This window comes from Rhinopithecus roxellana, chromosome 3 (genome assembly GCF_007565055.1).
Source record: "Rhinopithecus roxellana isolate Shanxi Qingling chromosome 3, ASM756505v1, whole genome shotgun sequence".
NCBI classification, from domain to species: Eukaryota; Metazoa; Chordata; class Mammalia; order Primates; family Cercopithecidae; genus Rhinopithecus; species Rhinopithecus roxellana.
In genome coordinates, this window is record NC_044551.1 from 179,874,153 (window position 1) to 179,890,148 (window position 15,996).

Here is a 15,996-nt window from a genome sequence, read left to right on the forward strand (position 1 = left end):
ACGCTGGATTACATTTATTGATTTGCGAATGTTGAACCAGCCTTGCATCCCAGGGATGAAGCCCACTTGATCATGGTGGATAAGCTTTTTGATGTGCTGCTGAATCCGATTTGCCAGTATTTTGTTGAGGATTTTTACATCGATGTTCATCAGGGATATTGGTCTAAAATTCTCTTTTTTTGTTGTGTCTCTGCCAGGCTTTGGTATCAGGACCATTCAGGACTTCATGTCTAAAACACCAAAAGCAACGGCAGCAAAAGCAAAAATTGACAAATGGGATCTAATTAAACTAAGAAGCTTCTGCACAGCAAAAGAAACTACCATCAGGGTGAACAGGCAACCTACAGAATGGGACAAAATTTTTGCAATCTACTCATCTGACAAAGGGCTAATATCCAGAATCTACAAAGAACTCAAACAAATATACAAGAAAAAAACAAACAACCCCATCAAAAAGTGGGCAAAGGATATGAACAGACATTTCTCAAAAGAAGACATTCATACAGCCAACAGACACATGAAAAAATGCTCATCATCACTCGCCATCAGAGAAATGCAAATCAAAACCACAATGAGATACCATCTCACACCAGTTAAAATGGCAATCATTAAAAAGTCAGGAAACAACAGGTGTTGGAGAGGATGTGGAGAAATAGGAACACTTTTACACTGTTGGTGGGATTATAAACTAGTTCAACCATTATGGAAAACAGTATGGCAATTCCTCAAAGATCTAGAACTAGATGTACCATATGACCCAGCCATCCCACTACTGGGTATATACCCAAAGGATTATAAATCATGCTGCTATAAAGACACATGCACACGCATGTTTATTGCGGCACTATTCACAATAGCAAAGACTTGGAATCAACCCAAATGTCCATCAGTGACAGACTGGATTAAGAAAATGTGGCACATATACACCATGGAATACTATGCAGCCATAAAAAAGGATGAGTTTGCATCCTTTGTAGGGACATGGATGCAGCTGGAAACCATCATTCTTAGCAAACTATCACAAGAACAGAAAACCAAACACCGCATGTTCTCACTCATAGGTGGGAACTGAACAATGAGATCACTTGGACTCGGGAAGGGGAACATCACACACCGGGGCCTATCATGGGGAGGGGGGAGGGGGGAGAGATTGCATTGGGAGTTATACCTGATATAAATGATGAATTGATGGTTGCTGACGAGTTGATGGGAGCAGCACACCAACATGGCACAAGTATACATATGTAACAAACCTGCACATTATGCACGTGTACCCTAAAACTTAAAGTATAATAAAAAAAATTTTAAAAAAAAAGAAAATTTAAAGGATTGGAAGAAGAAGAAGATCAGCTTCTCAGATTTGCGAAGGGTCTACAAAGTTAAGAATGAGACTAGGAAAAGATTTGGAAGTGGCCGAGAGAGAGAGTTAATTCTAGGTTTCTGGGTTCTGGGAGAAAATGAGATTTAATGGTAGGAGTCTGGAAATGTAATCCTGTAAACCAGTTCCCTGAGAAGTTATATCACGTAGCAGTTAGGAATTGAGACTCTGCAGTTGTACTGCAAATAACTGTGACCTTGGGCCTGCTACCCAATACTTGTTGTTCGAAATTTATCTATTTGAAAACAGAGGTACTTGAAATATCTGCCTCATAGTATTGTGAGAAATTAAGTGTGATTAGGTGTATATGTAGCAGTTATTTCATGATTATATCTTTAGAAAACCAGTTTAAAAGGACTTTCTTTCCTACGATTTCAGAAGAAAATAAAAGGGGGGAATGGCATCAAATTAGAGTGATCAATCAGATAAGGAAATTTCTTAGCCTGAGGGGAGTTAGGACTCTATTACTACAAGAGGAGGGGCTTCAATTAACCAGTCTGTTTCCTGAATCTTTATACTACAGTAGTTAAATGCTCTTACAACAATCAGAGAGATAGCTGTGTGTGATGCTGCTGATGAAGAGTTATAATAGCAACAGCTAATCATTACTGAGCATCTATCAATTGCCAGGCAATGTATTAAGAGTTAAAGACTACAGGATTGATATAACTTACCCCACTTATAATCTATGTGGGTAATGTAATTTTTACCTTTATTTGACAGAAATGAAGTATTTTTTTCAGAGTCACATAGTGGCAGGTGCCATGCATCATGGGCAATTTGACTAGGAAGATGGTGTTCCAATCCACTTTCTTGTGATTTCATTCCCAAATCAGAGAAAAAATACTTAAGGATGAGGGGGAAGTGATGTATATTTTCAAACAATGTCATATTATTGAAAAATGATCAATATCCCCTTTATGGTAGGAATTTATGCAGGATTCTTATCTATGTTAATCTGTCTCTCAAGTGGGATGGGTTTCTTCTGCTCTAGCAAGATGTTAGTTACCCCTTTAAAATATATGATTGACAAAAATTCAAGTAGTGTCAAAGAGCCATAATGAAACACAAGAGCAAAAGAGATAAGTTTTGCTCTCTTTTACTCCATCCAAGGAACCATTACTGGAATCCATTATTGTTGCTTCCTAGTTTATCTTTGTAGTTATCTATCTTCCTAGTTTATCTTTCCTAGTTTATCTCCAGTCCTATCTTTGTAATAAGATGCTATAAGATAGCATCTCCTTGGACCCTTCACCTTCACTTCATACTTTTGATGAAGGTGATTTGACTGTCACTCTCCTTACCTACAAATATTTGAGAGGTAAGGGGGAATATTGGAAATGCTTGACAATCTAGAATATTACATTACTCTGGTAAAATTGAATAGTATAGAAAGAGGCTAATGACCCAATTAAAGCCACTGAGATTGACTGTGAATTTGGCTAGAACTGTTCTAATAGATGCATGTTATATTTTTTGCTGATTCTGAGACTATTTAGGATAATGTGACCTGGAGCTACTGGGGCCACCACAGAGAGCCTCAGAATGAAGACCATCTAGCAGAAGACACAGCCAAGAGACGTCCTCATCACATTACTTGAGTCCCAGGATCAAATCTGCAGTTAATTACAACTGGAATTCCCTTTCTTTTTTTTTTTTTTTTTTTTTTTTGGCTTAAAACGGTTCAAAGCTTTTAACATTGGATTGTTTTCATTTGCAATTTCACCTGTACTAAAAGATATAAACTCTCCCTATTTGAGATTGTCTGTCAGCAACTCAAGAAACTACACTTTGTTCATCATGTCATGATGACTGGAAACCTGGGAACTACAATTCCCACAGTACTTTGCTGGCTTTTGTTTGGCTTATCATTTATCATGAAAGTCACATAAATTAGATTGAAAAGTAAAGGGCAGTTGGAAGTGATGGTTTTGTTACTATAACAACAATATGCAGTTCAATGGATTCAAATTTTGCAAAAATTCCTGCGGGAACCTATTAATAGTTCCTAGGAAATCACCTGATTCTAGGCTGTAAACTGTAGTGATCATTCCCATGGCCTCTGTACTTTCTTGACTCTGAATAAAAATAAAACTTGGTAGCAAAAATGAGATATTGACAGTTTCCCCAAACTTAGATTATTCAGTGTTACCAATGGATCTATAGCACCTAATTTTCTCTATTATCTTCCACCTGCTTTGGAATACTTAGAGATGTTTACAGTTTTGTTTTGATCACATAGGAACATTATATTTGCTGTCAGAAATAATTCCAGGGAAAAAAGACCTTCAAAAGTGGTGATGAAAGGGAGTTCATCTTTAATAGTTAGAGGGGAAAGAAGTGCCCATAACATTGTAGAGTAGAAAATGAGAAACTAATGTTCCAAAGCTTTCAATGTCGAACAACTATTTTAATTATATTGTAGCAGCCTTAAATTAAGTAGATCAAGAAGCTTCTGCAATGCAATAATATGTGGACTCTGATGCATTCGCAATAAAGCGATATGGCTGATTCTAACTGCACAGGAGAGCTTTCAGGAAGAGCATGTCAAGAACAGAGATTTCAATTTTCAGCTCAAGATATTGTCAGAAAACCATAGAACTTCTGTGATTACACTAAAGAAGTATTCCTTTTTACAGTGAGGGCTGATATAGCTGAAAAATAGAGCCAACGTTTAATTCTTCAGGTTAAATAATGAATTAGATTTATACACACACCAGGTCTCACATGAAAGCTAGACTACTGTTTGGCAAAAGGTGGAACTCTGGGAATTATAATGGAAATATTTGGGTAGACGCAAATGACCGTGAGTGTCTTGCCTCTCTAAATCTCATTGAACTTCCTTTATTGGCAACAGCAGCCCCCCTGCATGCGCCGTCTGAGAAGACAACCCGCCCCTTCCTTGAATACCTATAATAACATAATTTGAGGCAGAGCTCTTTCAACGGGGTGGAAATTTTGCCTTTAGACACTTGACTAGAATCAGAAAGAACTTTAGTGCCCAACTTTGCCTTTAGACACTTGACTAGAATCAGAAAGAACTTTAGGAAATGTCTTCAAAGACCCACCCAGAAAGAGCTAGCATATGCATAAGATAGACTTCAACATGTTAAAACACTTAAAATTTAAAACACACAAACACATGATATGTTTTAAACATCTTGGGGGGTTATATTTCATATATATATATATCACACATGCACACACACACAGATATTCCAAGAGTGTTTTGTTAGAATTTGTCTAATTCCACCAATAATGATACACATACCAGAGATTTTGAATTCAAGGTGTTAGCGTGAACAGATGGCCACGGTTCTCATGGTTTTCCGGATTGATAGATTGAAACATGGACTCAGTTTTAGCCTACAATTAGCCTGCATTGTAATGTACAGAAAAGAATCCAAAGGTTTAACAGAATAGGAATGTTGGATTAATCCATGCATTCTATTCATCCATCCTTCACTATATTTCTTAGAAGGTCCCTAAGAAATATTGTCACCAAAGCCTCAATAATTACATTAGAGATGCTAACAATGCATTTGTAAGGATCTCCATAATTGCCATCTTTACTGTTTGGAGTAACAATCACATCATCCCTTACTTGCTCTTTGCCCTTGGTCAAGCTACTTAAACTCCCTGAGACTCGGTTTCCTTAACTGTAAAATGAGAATAACAATACCCACTTTGTTGAGTAATTGACAGTCTTGGTACGAAAATAAATGTTAATGTTTTATTGTGTGTTCTATATACAAGACACTCTTCTAAAGCTATGCATTCCATTATTTAATCCTCTGAACAATTAAATTAGTATGCACTTTGTCTAACCCTCTTTTACAGGCAAAACATTTGATTCCCACTTAGGCCATGGTAAACCCAAGATGTGAACTAAGGTAGGTTGACTCTAGGATTTACATATTCAAGCACTTTGCTGTACTACATAGAGCAGACTCGCCATAAATATAAATTATCATTATCATCATCACCATCATTAGCAACATCACTATTATTATGTGATCATTTCTCTTTATTTTGTGATCATAGCTTATACTTCATCCTCACTTTATAGTCATACTTATATTAAGGTAAATTCCATTAAGATGGATGTAGGAAGGTTTTAAATAACAAACTGTTGATGATTGCAGTATAATAAGTTCTACGAATCATGATTTCTATAGATCTGAGTTTCCTGATCTAAAATGGAATATATACAATTGTATGCCACCTGGGGTCCCTTTTAGTTCTATTAAGCAAGTTTTAGCAAGTTTATTCTTTGAAGGCTGTCAGCTCATGATACATAGCATATGCTTACAGCTTCAGTTAGAAGGATCATTGATGGTGGCAATATCGAAGGCCCTCCTCATGAAATATTAGTTATATTAATATTAAGTAAATGCAAATAATTTCATCCTGGGGCTCCTAGGGCCTCAACAAAAACCCAGGATATGTTATTTATGCTTTTACTTGATAAAAAATAAATTCTTCCTAGAGGGTTTCATTCTACCCAAAGATCAATTGCCACAGATTATTTTTTGTTTCTATTAAGATTTCACAGGTTCATTAAAATGGACTTTTGCTGATGGAAAAATTTAGAAATGTGGTATGGCCTTCATTTTTATGCAGTCATTTCAACTGCAACACATACATACAAGGACTAATGCTGATGGAAAAAATTAGAAATGTAGTCTGGTCTTACTTTTTATGCAATCATTTCAACTGCAACTTAATAAGAGAAGTTTCTTAGGTCTATTGGGTAACTGTAGTGCCTTCTAAGAACTTGATGTTGAATGTTTGTTTGAAAGTTTATGATTGCTTTATTCAAATGTAAATTTCACTTAAATTACAAAATAAAATGCTAGGTTAAGGAGCATTACCTCTTTTATCATTTAGACTTCTGAGACCTTAAATTCAGTCTAGAGTTTTAACTAATGAATTATAATAGCCACCTCTTTCAGCACTAATTATCATCATCCTTGATGTATAAAAGGCCATTTTATTAACTATTGTCAAACATAGATAATACAAAGAAAAGAGTCTGTCTCGTTCCAGAAAATTTACAAAAACAAAACAAAGATTACAATGAGACCCTTACGTGCGACTCTGTGTCACGTCAAATCAATCAGCTGAGAAAAGAATAATTCAGCCAGGAAGTTCATTGTTTGATGGACACAATGCCAATGAAGTAATTTGACACAATGCAGTTAACAAGTTTGACTTTTTTTTTTTTTTTAACAAATTGACTGCCTTTACTTCTTGTTTCTGTGTCATGTAGATGTAGTAGCAGATAATAGTAACAATATTGAATCAAGAGGTTAAGTGATTTAATTTTGAAGACATTACTATTACAGAGGCCACATTTAATAAATCAATGTGTTTAAGATGCTTGGAGATCTATGGATTAAAGACTACTTTGCTTGTGGAGTGTCTAATAATCATTATACATTGCAAACCCACACACAACACTAAGAGCTTGTCCTGCTTAGTTGTCGATAATTCTATGCATCTCCAGGTAGCCCCAAACCTCCCCTCCACCCAAGACTGGCTGGCTTTCTTCAACAGAAATCATCCACTTCTCTATATAATAGATCAAACTCTGCACCGCCTCAGCCTTAATTACTGGTGCTTGACAAGTTTAGTTTAAAATATCAATACAACAGTTATAGTAAGCAGAGAACAAGTCATTCATTATTTGAGATGAAAACAATATTGTGCTTTGGATTTTTTTTTTTTTTTTTTTTAACTAAGCAAGCTGAGTCACTTAGTTGGATGAAGTCACTTAGTTGGATGAAGAAACAAACAAATTCAGATGCTCTTGCTGTGCAGCAAAACTTGGTGTCAAGGCTGACCTCCTGGTCATATAGGTAATTGTTTAGCACTGCTCATTATTTTGCAACTTGCAGGCTGTTGCATAGGACGAACCTCAGAGCATGATATGAAACCAGCATGGGAATGGTGGAAGGTATCCTTTTAGGACAGAAGAGCTATTGAATCATAATCACAAAATTAAACCTTTATCTCTCTCCAAAGACAAATTGCCAGCTATTTTAATTCATCATGCCAATCAATAAATTTTGTCAATTATTTTTCATATGAATTCCAGTGAAGAAAGAGGTGAACATCTAATTTGAATGAAATATCAGAAACAACTAATAGTCATTAGAATCATCAAATTATGGAATACAAGATATGGATTGGAGCTTAAATATTGCCTAGTCTGATATTTGATAAAAAATAAGTCTAGGGACTTATCCAAGGTTATAACCTGATCAGAGGCAAAATTGAGTCTAGACTCCATTTCTTCCTTCAGTTTTTTTCTAGGGTCATGTTTCAGTATGCTCTGGAATTACTTTCCAATGTAGGGAATCTCAGAAAAATAATTTTGATTACAAGATTGCAGTTGTGCTGTGTCACACTCTGGGATAAATTATAAGTAATTCTATTTATAGCATTCTTCTTCCACATCTTGGCCAATCCCAATGAATCATAGCTTCCCAATTCTTGGATTGAGTTTATTTGAATTAATCGTCTCTTCCCCACTCTTACTACCTGATGGAAGTGTCCTAAGGCAAGGGCCCACATCTTCTCTGTCTCCCATTATTAATCTAGCCAGGAAGAGAGACAGGGCTCAATAAAAATGGGTCCACTGCATTACAATGCTCCCCAATCCTGACTCCTAGGCTAGCATTTTCCCTTCACATGCTGTCATCCTTTGAATGTATATATGAGATTATACTGAGCTAACCAACCTGATGCCCACCTGCTCCTACCCCTTCCAGCACAGAGCATTAGATAACATGTGTTCTTTTCTTCCGAATCAATAGAGAGTGTTCTTTATTCTCAGAGGGGAAACCAACACCTCTCTGCGGGGAAGCCACACTGGTGGGAAAAGCACCCATGAGGTCATTACTGATGTGAAAGGAAAATAAATCTTGGGATACCAAAATCATTAAGCCAAGGGAAAAGTCAAGCTGAGAACTATGTCAGGGATATCTGCCTCCTATTTTATTCCTAAATTAGAGAGCTACAAAGATAAGAAGCTACGTACCTCCCTCACAAGTTGCCCACAAGGAAATTTCTTGTGGACAAAGGACAGACAGAACTCAAAGTCGTCCCTCTGCTCACGTGAAACAAATGTGTATCTGAGTGCTTCCTCTGCTCTATTGTTTCACTAAGCGAGCCTAAGGTGGAAGTGACTATTCCTGTAAATCACATATTCAGTGAAAGGCTAATCAGAAACTGAAAATAATGCAACAATTTGTCTTTTATCTACCTATGACCTGAAAGCCACTTTGAGTTGTCCTGCCTTTCCGGACTGAACCAATGTACATCTTACATATATTGATTGATGTCTCATATCTCCCTAAAATGTATGAAACCAGGCTGTGTCCCAACCACCCTGGCACATGTCCTCAGGACCTCCTAAAGCTGTGCCATTGGTGTGTCTTTGACCTTGGCGAAATAAACTTCCTAAATTGAGACTTGACTCAGATACTCTTTGGTTTACACTGACTTTGATGAAAAGAAGCTATTTAATCCTAAGCTTTTAAAATGCATTCTTTAAGGTCTTTTTGAGGCTACAAATGGATGAAATTTCTATTCTAGCATGGTTTTCTGCAGCATATTAAATATATTTTTCAGCCACAAAATGAGATGATAATATGGTTTTATACAACTCTTAGCAGCTCTTCTAATGTAGTGGATCAGGTCTAGTATATATTCCTCTGCCTCCACTGTTTTATTTCGTTCAATTACAAGGAAGCCCTCTTTTTAACCCTACATATCTAATAGTGAGTATTCTGCCTAAATATCATAAAGCAAAATTTCCACTGGAGAGCAAATTTGAAACAGAATGAAACTATAATTTTGCCATCTATCTTACACAACAATAAGTATAGGAGCTTGTTTGTGAAGCACTGTACACAACTTTCCTATCCTCTACATCCTTTGAATTCATAAAGACCCTGTGGCAGGAAGATCAGGCCCAAGCGTTCCCATTTGGCTGATGTCATGGAGCCTCAGATAAGGCATGTGACTACACCAATATCACACAACTGAAAGGATGCAGAGTAAGAAACCACACCACACATTTTCCACTACATTTGCTCTCTTTCCTCTTCCTGATCTGCATGACCTCAAAACATACAGTTCTATAAGCCAGAGAATGTAAGGAGACACTGAATCAACAGGGTGTATTCCTATTTCTCTCTTCAGTTTACATACCTAAGTTCCTGGCTACACGTTCATTTCCTGTCATGAGACATGCTTCCGTGGGAACATGTAAGCAGCTTGGGTATCAAGTTTTCTCACAAGCAGAGAGAAATCCTGGCTATCCTCCCTCCATCTTCCTATCTGTGTTCTCCACTGGGGTATGCAGACTTCGAAAACAAGAAGCTAATGATAGTGACACGAGAAATTGGAGCTGGTTTTGATTACAAAATAAATTATATGAGAACTCAATCAAATGTAGGTTAATATATAATCCTTCAAAAAATGCAGATGATTTGGCAATTGTGGTTTAAACTGTGTGAAAGTTTTCTCTATTGTCGAACTTCTTAGAGACATCAATGTGATATACGCGTAATGGATTCTCTGTAAAGTACAATATGTAGTATTTCATTGTACTTGGTTAAAGAAAAAATTAGTCTGGCGTCTGTTAAAATGATAATGAAGGATTATTCAAGATTATAGAGTATTGCAATGGGGGCATTGTGACAAGGGGATTGAGATTGAGTTCAGCTTCCGATATGGGAGAGGCAACTTAGGATTTATAGCCAACAAGCAGAGTGAGAGGGTCAGCGAATGAAAAAGCACAAAGAGGAGATATATCAAGGGTCTTAGCAAGATTATTGCTGAAATCAGGCCAGGGCCAGGGTAATCAGATAACAACGGTAGAGAAATCTTTCTTTCTTTTTTTCTTTTTTTGAGACAAGATCTCACTCTAACACCCAGGCAGGAATGCACTGGTGCCATCATGCCTCATTGCAGTCTCAACCTCCTGGGCTCAAGCAATCCTCTCACCTCAACCTCCCAAGTAGCTGAGACCATAAGAACATTCCATCATGCCCAGCTAACTCATTTTTTTTTTTTTTTTTTTTTTTTTTTTTGCTTTTTTTTGGTAGAGACAGAGTCTTACCATGTTGTCCTGGCTTGGAATTCTTGCTAAATCAACAAAGCAAGATTCTTGCTACAACTGAACTAGGTGAACAGAAGACAGGAGTGGAACCAAGGTCCAGGCCTACTCGAGAAGAGGGTTCAGAGAACCCTAGCTAAAGTTTGGTCAAGGAGAGAGTCTTTTTAAATGTACTTGATGGAGAGCCCTTTTGGTGAGGCTTTGCTTTGGATTAGTTGCCACAGAATACATTTTGGAAGACAATGCCCTAGTTCATTTATCAGACAACCAGACACACCTTAGAAATTGGTCTGCATTGATTCTACTTGCCAACCTCAGAATAGGTGATCCTAATTTAAAGACACAAAGTTACCCTTGTGTCAGACTATTAAGATGACATAGGTAGGGAAATAAACAATAGATTTAGCTTGCCTTTTGTTCATCTGAGATTCCTTCTAGAAGAATCTTTATTTTTCACTTATTCACTGAATAACTCTGGGTAAGCCACTTAACCTTTGGGTCTTCAGTTCCTCATTGGTGTAATAAAAAGGTTTAACTGAATGATCTCTGATGCTCTTTCCATCATAAAAAAAATACCTATTAGGTTTTCTGTGTGCTTCTGTATATCCAATTAATGTTTTACAAAGAGCAGATTAAAATGATCAGGTTTCACTGCCATGGGCTGGGGAGAGGAACAAAAGATTTTAGACAGGAGAGGAAGGCAAGTGTCAATTTCTAATCTCTGCTGACAAAAGATGTATTCCTTCTGGTTATAGAGAAATTTTCTCCAAAGTAAGCTGAATGCTTTAAAAATAAAGGAATTTGTTTCAGGATGTAAAACTGAGGCACAAGCATGAAACATAAATCCTAAATGAACTGTAAACAGGATATTCACATTTCTCAATGAGAAGAAAACTACGCCATATCTGCAATCCAGTGGTGTTAATTCATCAAAATAGAAAAGAATGTTGACATGCAAAGCCCTATACGAATAAAAGTGCAGACTTTTTTCCTTTTCTTTTCTTTCCTTTCCATTCCTTTCCTTTTCTTTTTTTTAAAAGACAGGGTCTTGCTCTGTCAGCCAGGCTGGAGTGCGGTGGCACAATCACAGCTCACTGCAGCCTTGAACTCCTGGGCTCAGGCAATCCTCCCACTTGAGCCTCCTGAGTAGCTAGGACTACAGGCACGCATCCCACCTGGCTTATTATTATTTTTGTTTTTTTGTATGTGTGGAGGTGGGGTCTTGCTATGTTTCCTAGACTGGTCTTGAACTCCTGGCCTCAAACAATCCTCCTGCTTCAGCCTCTCAAAGCACTGGGATTACAGGTATGAGCCACTGCGCCCAGCCAACATTCAACTAAATGAATTAAATTTGTTCGGAAAGCTTATTTGAAGGAGAGAAGTTGGTGAGTGAATTTCCTCATGGAAGACCAGTATTTTGTCTTTAACTTTCAAAATCAACACCTCACATTTACATTAGGAATCCCCTACTTGATCCTTTTTTAAAAATGTTAATTAAAAGTGGAGAAAAACATTCACCTTCACGCCTGTTTATCAATGTAGGTATGGATAGACTAAGATGAATGTTTTAACTCAGAAGCAAGATTTAAGGAACAGGCATTTAAACTCACACCCTCTTGTTTCTGTAAAAAAAAAAAAAAAAAAAAAAAAAAAAAAAAAAACAGTTACAATTTGATTGCCATTTTATAGTAAAATCCAGAGTTACAGCTGGAAGTGACCTTCAAAATAATTTCCTTTAACTCCCTCATTTTACAGATATGAGCATGGAGTCTCAGAAAGATCAGAGTCCACAGCTGGTGAGTGGCAGAGTTGGGCACAGAGCCCCCAATTCCTGACCCTGGGTGCAGGGTGACTTTTGACTCACCATAAACCTAACAGGAATTAGGCCAGCGATTCTTAGAAGGCCTAACACAGGACTCACTTGTGGAATCAGCGTGCGTTTGTCCCATGGAATTTGTTATCTCCAATTGTGTTCCTGTTATGGGATTTGTTGTCCTGTTTTCTGACTCTGCACTTGATTTGCAATTCTGGGCCATAGCAATATGCTTCCCCAGAGTGCTGAGCAGTGGTCAGTGAATTTAATCTGTCTCTCACTGTGATCTGTGAGCGAAGTTGTTACAGCTCCACCTAGTGGACAAATTCACACTGAGGGGAAATTGCAAAGGGTATGCTGCCCGCTGAGGACGAATCTGCAGGCGAGAGGGCAGAACACATCGAGAGGGCAGAACACATCACAGAGAGGTTAAAGCTGCAAAAAGTTGTACTGACAGCTGGCTGTAAACTAAAGACTGTTGTGGAGAAATCAAAGTATAATTATTAGAGAGGGGAAAAAAACATCAGCTTTCTCATTACTTCAAGGACCTCTAGAGATTTTTATAGCTTCTGGAGGATGCTGTTAGGTATGAAGAAGGACGAGTCAGAGGATGGAATTAATAGAACTCACAAATGAAAACTAATTCTTGGAATTTTTCTAAAAGTGCACACAGGCAGATTTACTCAGCCTCGGGTGTCTGACTGGCTCCCAAGATTTCTTGAGGCCCCAGTACAGTAGAAAGGCAGATGCTGGACGGTGGGCTCCAGTCCTCGGCCAGAGTTAGTGAACTCCATCTGCCCTCTCAGGTTCATAACAGGAGCTCTGGGCTCAGTGCTTCAGAGCATCCCTTGTTAGTTCATATTCACTGTCTGTCTTTTGTTGTCCTTCTAAAGAGACATGACCAGAAGCCAAAGGATTGAGTTAATATTACACGATCCCTTGAAAGCAGAAGCAACACTGTCTCTAAAAAATATAAACCCCAGAACATAAGTGCTATATATGTGTCTATGTGTGACACACATAGACAAAAAATTAACCATCTCTCAAGATAACTGTTCACATTGATTCCTTCCCCGCTTCTCCCCTATATCCCTTTCTTACATCTTGGCTTTCCATTACCAAGGAGCCGAGTAGCTTTTATGGTATTAATTTCCACTCTATGCAAACATCTCTGGGACATATTGCTCCATGTTAAGTACAACTGCTTTCTGAAAAGAACTGACAAAACAACTGCTGCTGATTTTCCTTTATTCAAATCAAGTTTAGCTTTTTTATCTTCTTATCAACATCTATACAGTGTGTTTAGAAAGCTTTTGCATCGATAGCAATTTTAAGAATGTCCTTGACATTAATGATTTCTATATTTGAGCTCAGATCACATTCTCTTCTGAAGAAAGTGTATAATGCTCTAAGGCTGAGTTGGCATAAACATTGCAGAATCACAGGTAAATGACACCTGGAATGCGGCATACATTCAATAAATACTTATTGAATTGAATTGGAAAGACGGCTTGTGTTTTAATAGATGTGATGTGCATGGTTCCTCAGGCAGCTGGGTGAGCAACTGAAGTGAGAACCTGAGAGAGCCAAGACCTATGTCTTGTTGCTAACGACCTTGGAGTTTGTGATCGGGAGCTCAGATCAAGCCAGTTTTGACCTTAACTTGCTATGTGAACACAAATAAGTTACCTGAACTCCTTGCAACTCAAAGTCAAACTGACTGCAATTTGGGAAGAGAAAGAAGAGTATATAATTTAGAATTTTCTGGTCATAATAAGACATGTCGAGTTCTTAGCACAGTGTTACAAACAGTATTGCAAGCTCTTGATGAATCCTGGCCATTTGTAGATGCTAGATTGAGGAGCTGAATGTTTTGATTAAGAAAGACTTCTATCAAGGGCTTCACTTAGAAAGGATGGTAAAATAATGAGAATAGAGGTAATTGACCAAGGATTATGGATTATTCAACTAATTTTAAAGTGCTCTGATGAACTTCTTTTTTTTAAAGCAAATCTTTCTATGTGACATGAGTGTGAGAAAAATATGTAGGCAAAAATGAACAAAACTTTGCATTAGACATTAGAAACTAAAAGAAGCTAAAATGCACATTATTAAGGGAAAAAACATTATTAAGGGAAAAAGAAAAAATACACAACAAACTAGCAAAATGCCCACATCACAGAGAAAATTAAGAAATCTATGAAATAGTTGCTGTTGGGCAGAAAGAAATATGTAATAAATCCTACATACCAAGCGAATGTTAAAGACAGAGAAATCTGGAGTAATTTGAGTTGAGTGAAGGTGTCAAGGACATCTCACAGGATAGAAGTTTTGGAACCAGAAACATTTCTAAACATACCAGCCATGTTTACTGAGGAAGTAGGTTGTTTAAGAGACTGATAAGGGAGATCCCTTGGCCTGAAATTCCATATTTATGTAGTTGCTGCTTTCATGAACCAAACATTGTGGGCAGAAAAGGGATGCAATTTAAAGCTGTGATTTGGTCAGTGTGGTAGGCAGAATAATGGCTCCCCAAAAGAATGCTTACATTCTGATCTCCAGAACCTGTGACTATGTTATGTTACATGACAAGAAGGGGTTAAGGTCGCAGATGGAATTAGGTTTGCTAATCAGCTCACCCTAAAATTAGATTATTTGGGGTTATCTGATGGGCCCAATGTAATCAAAAGGGAAAAAAGAGGCAGAAAAATTATTGTCAGATTGATATGATTTAAGAAAGTGCTGGGTTTGAAGACAGAAAAGAGCAGTGAGTGAAGGAATGGTGAGCAGTCATAGAAGCTGGGAAGGGCAAGACAACAGATCTTCTCCTAGACCTTCCAGAAAGAAATGCAGCCCTGCCAACATTTTGATTTTAGCCCACTGATACCTGTGTCAGATTTCTGACTTGCAGTCTATTAGATCATATATTTCTGTTGTTTTCAGCCACTGAGGGTATGGCAATTTGTTAACAGTAGCAATAAGAAACGAATACAGCCCACCTTTCTAGTTCCAAGAGAGTGAATGCAGCAAGCCCACACCACTGGAACATAGTTGTAGCAAAACACCTAGATGGGATTTAAAAGTAAAGAGGTGGAATTAGAGCAGAGAGGATCCATTTTTCTTTTTCTTTTCTTTGTTTTTTTTTTTTTTGTTTTTTTGTTTTTTTGTTTTTTTTTGAGACGGAGTCTCTCTCGCTCTGTAGCCCAGGCTGGAGTGCAGTGGTGCCTCCTGGGTTCACGCCATTCTCCTGCCTCAGCCTCCCAAGTAGCTGGGACTACAGGTGCCTGCCACCACACCCGGCTAATTTTTGTATTTTTAGTAAAGACAGGGTTTCACCAAGTTAGCCAGGATGGTCTCGATCTCCTGACCTCATGATCCGCCTGCCTCGGCCTCCCAAAGTGGAGAGGATCCATTTTAACTGCTAAGAGGTGAAGTACATTCTGTCCTCCTAACAGCACCCAGAATAGGCTTACCCGTTCTCAAGGACAGACTTTCAGGGGATGCGCTATCAGCCCCTCTCATTGTGTACTCATGGTGACCTGTGAGTTCAATAATCATGGCAGATAATTTTGACAAAACACAACCAGAGAGGCTGACCCTGGATGTCCCAAGAAGGAGGACTTACAGTAACAGCAGTAGCAGGATGCAGTCATGAAATGCATAGAGTCTGAAAAT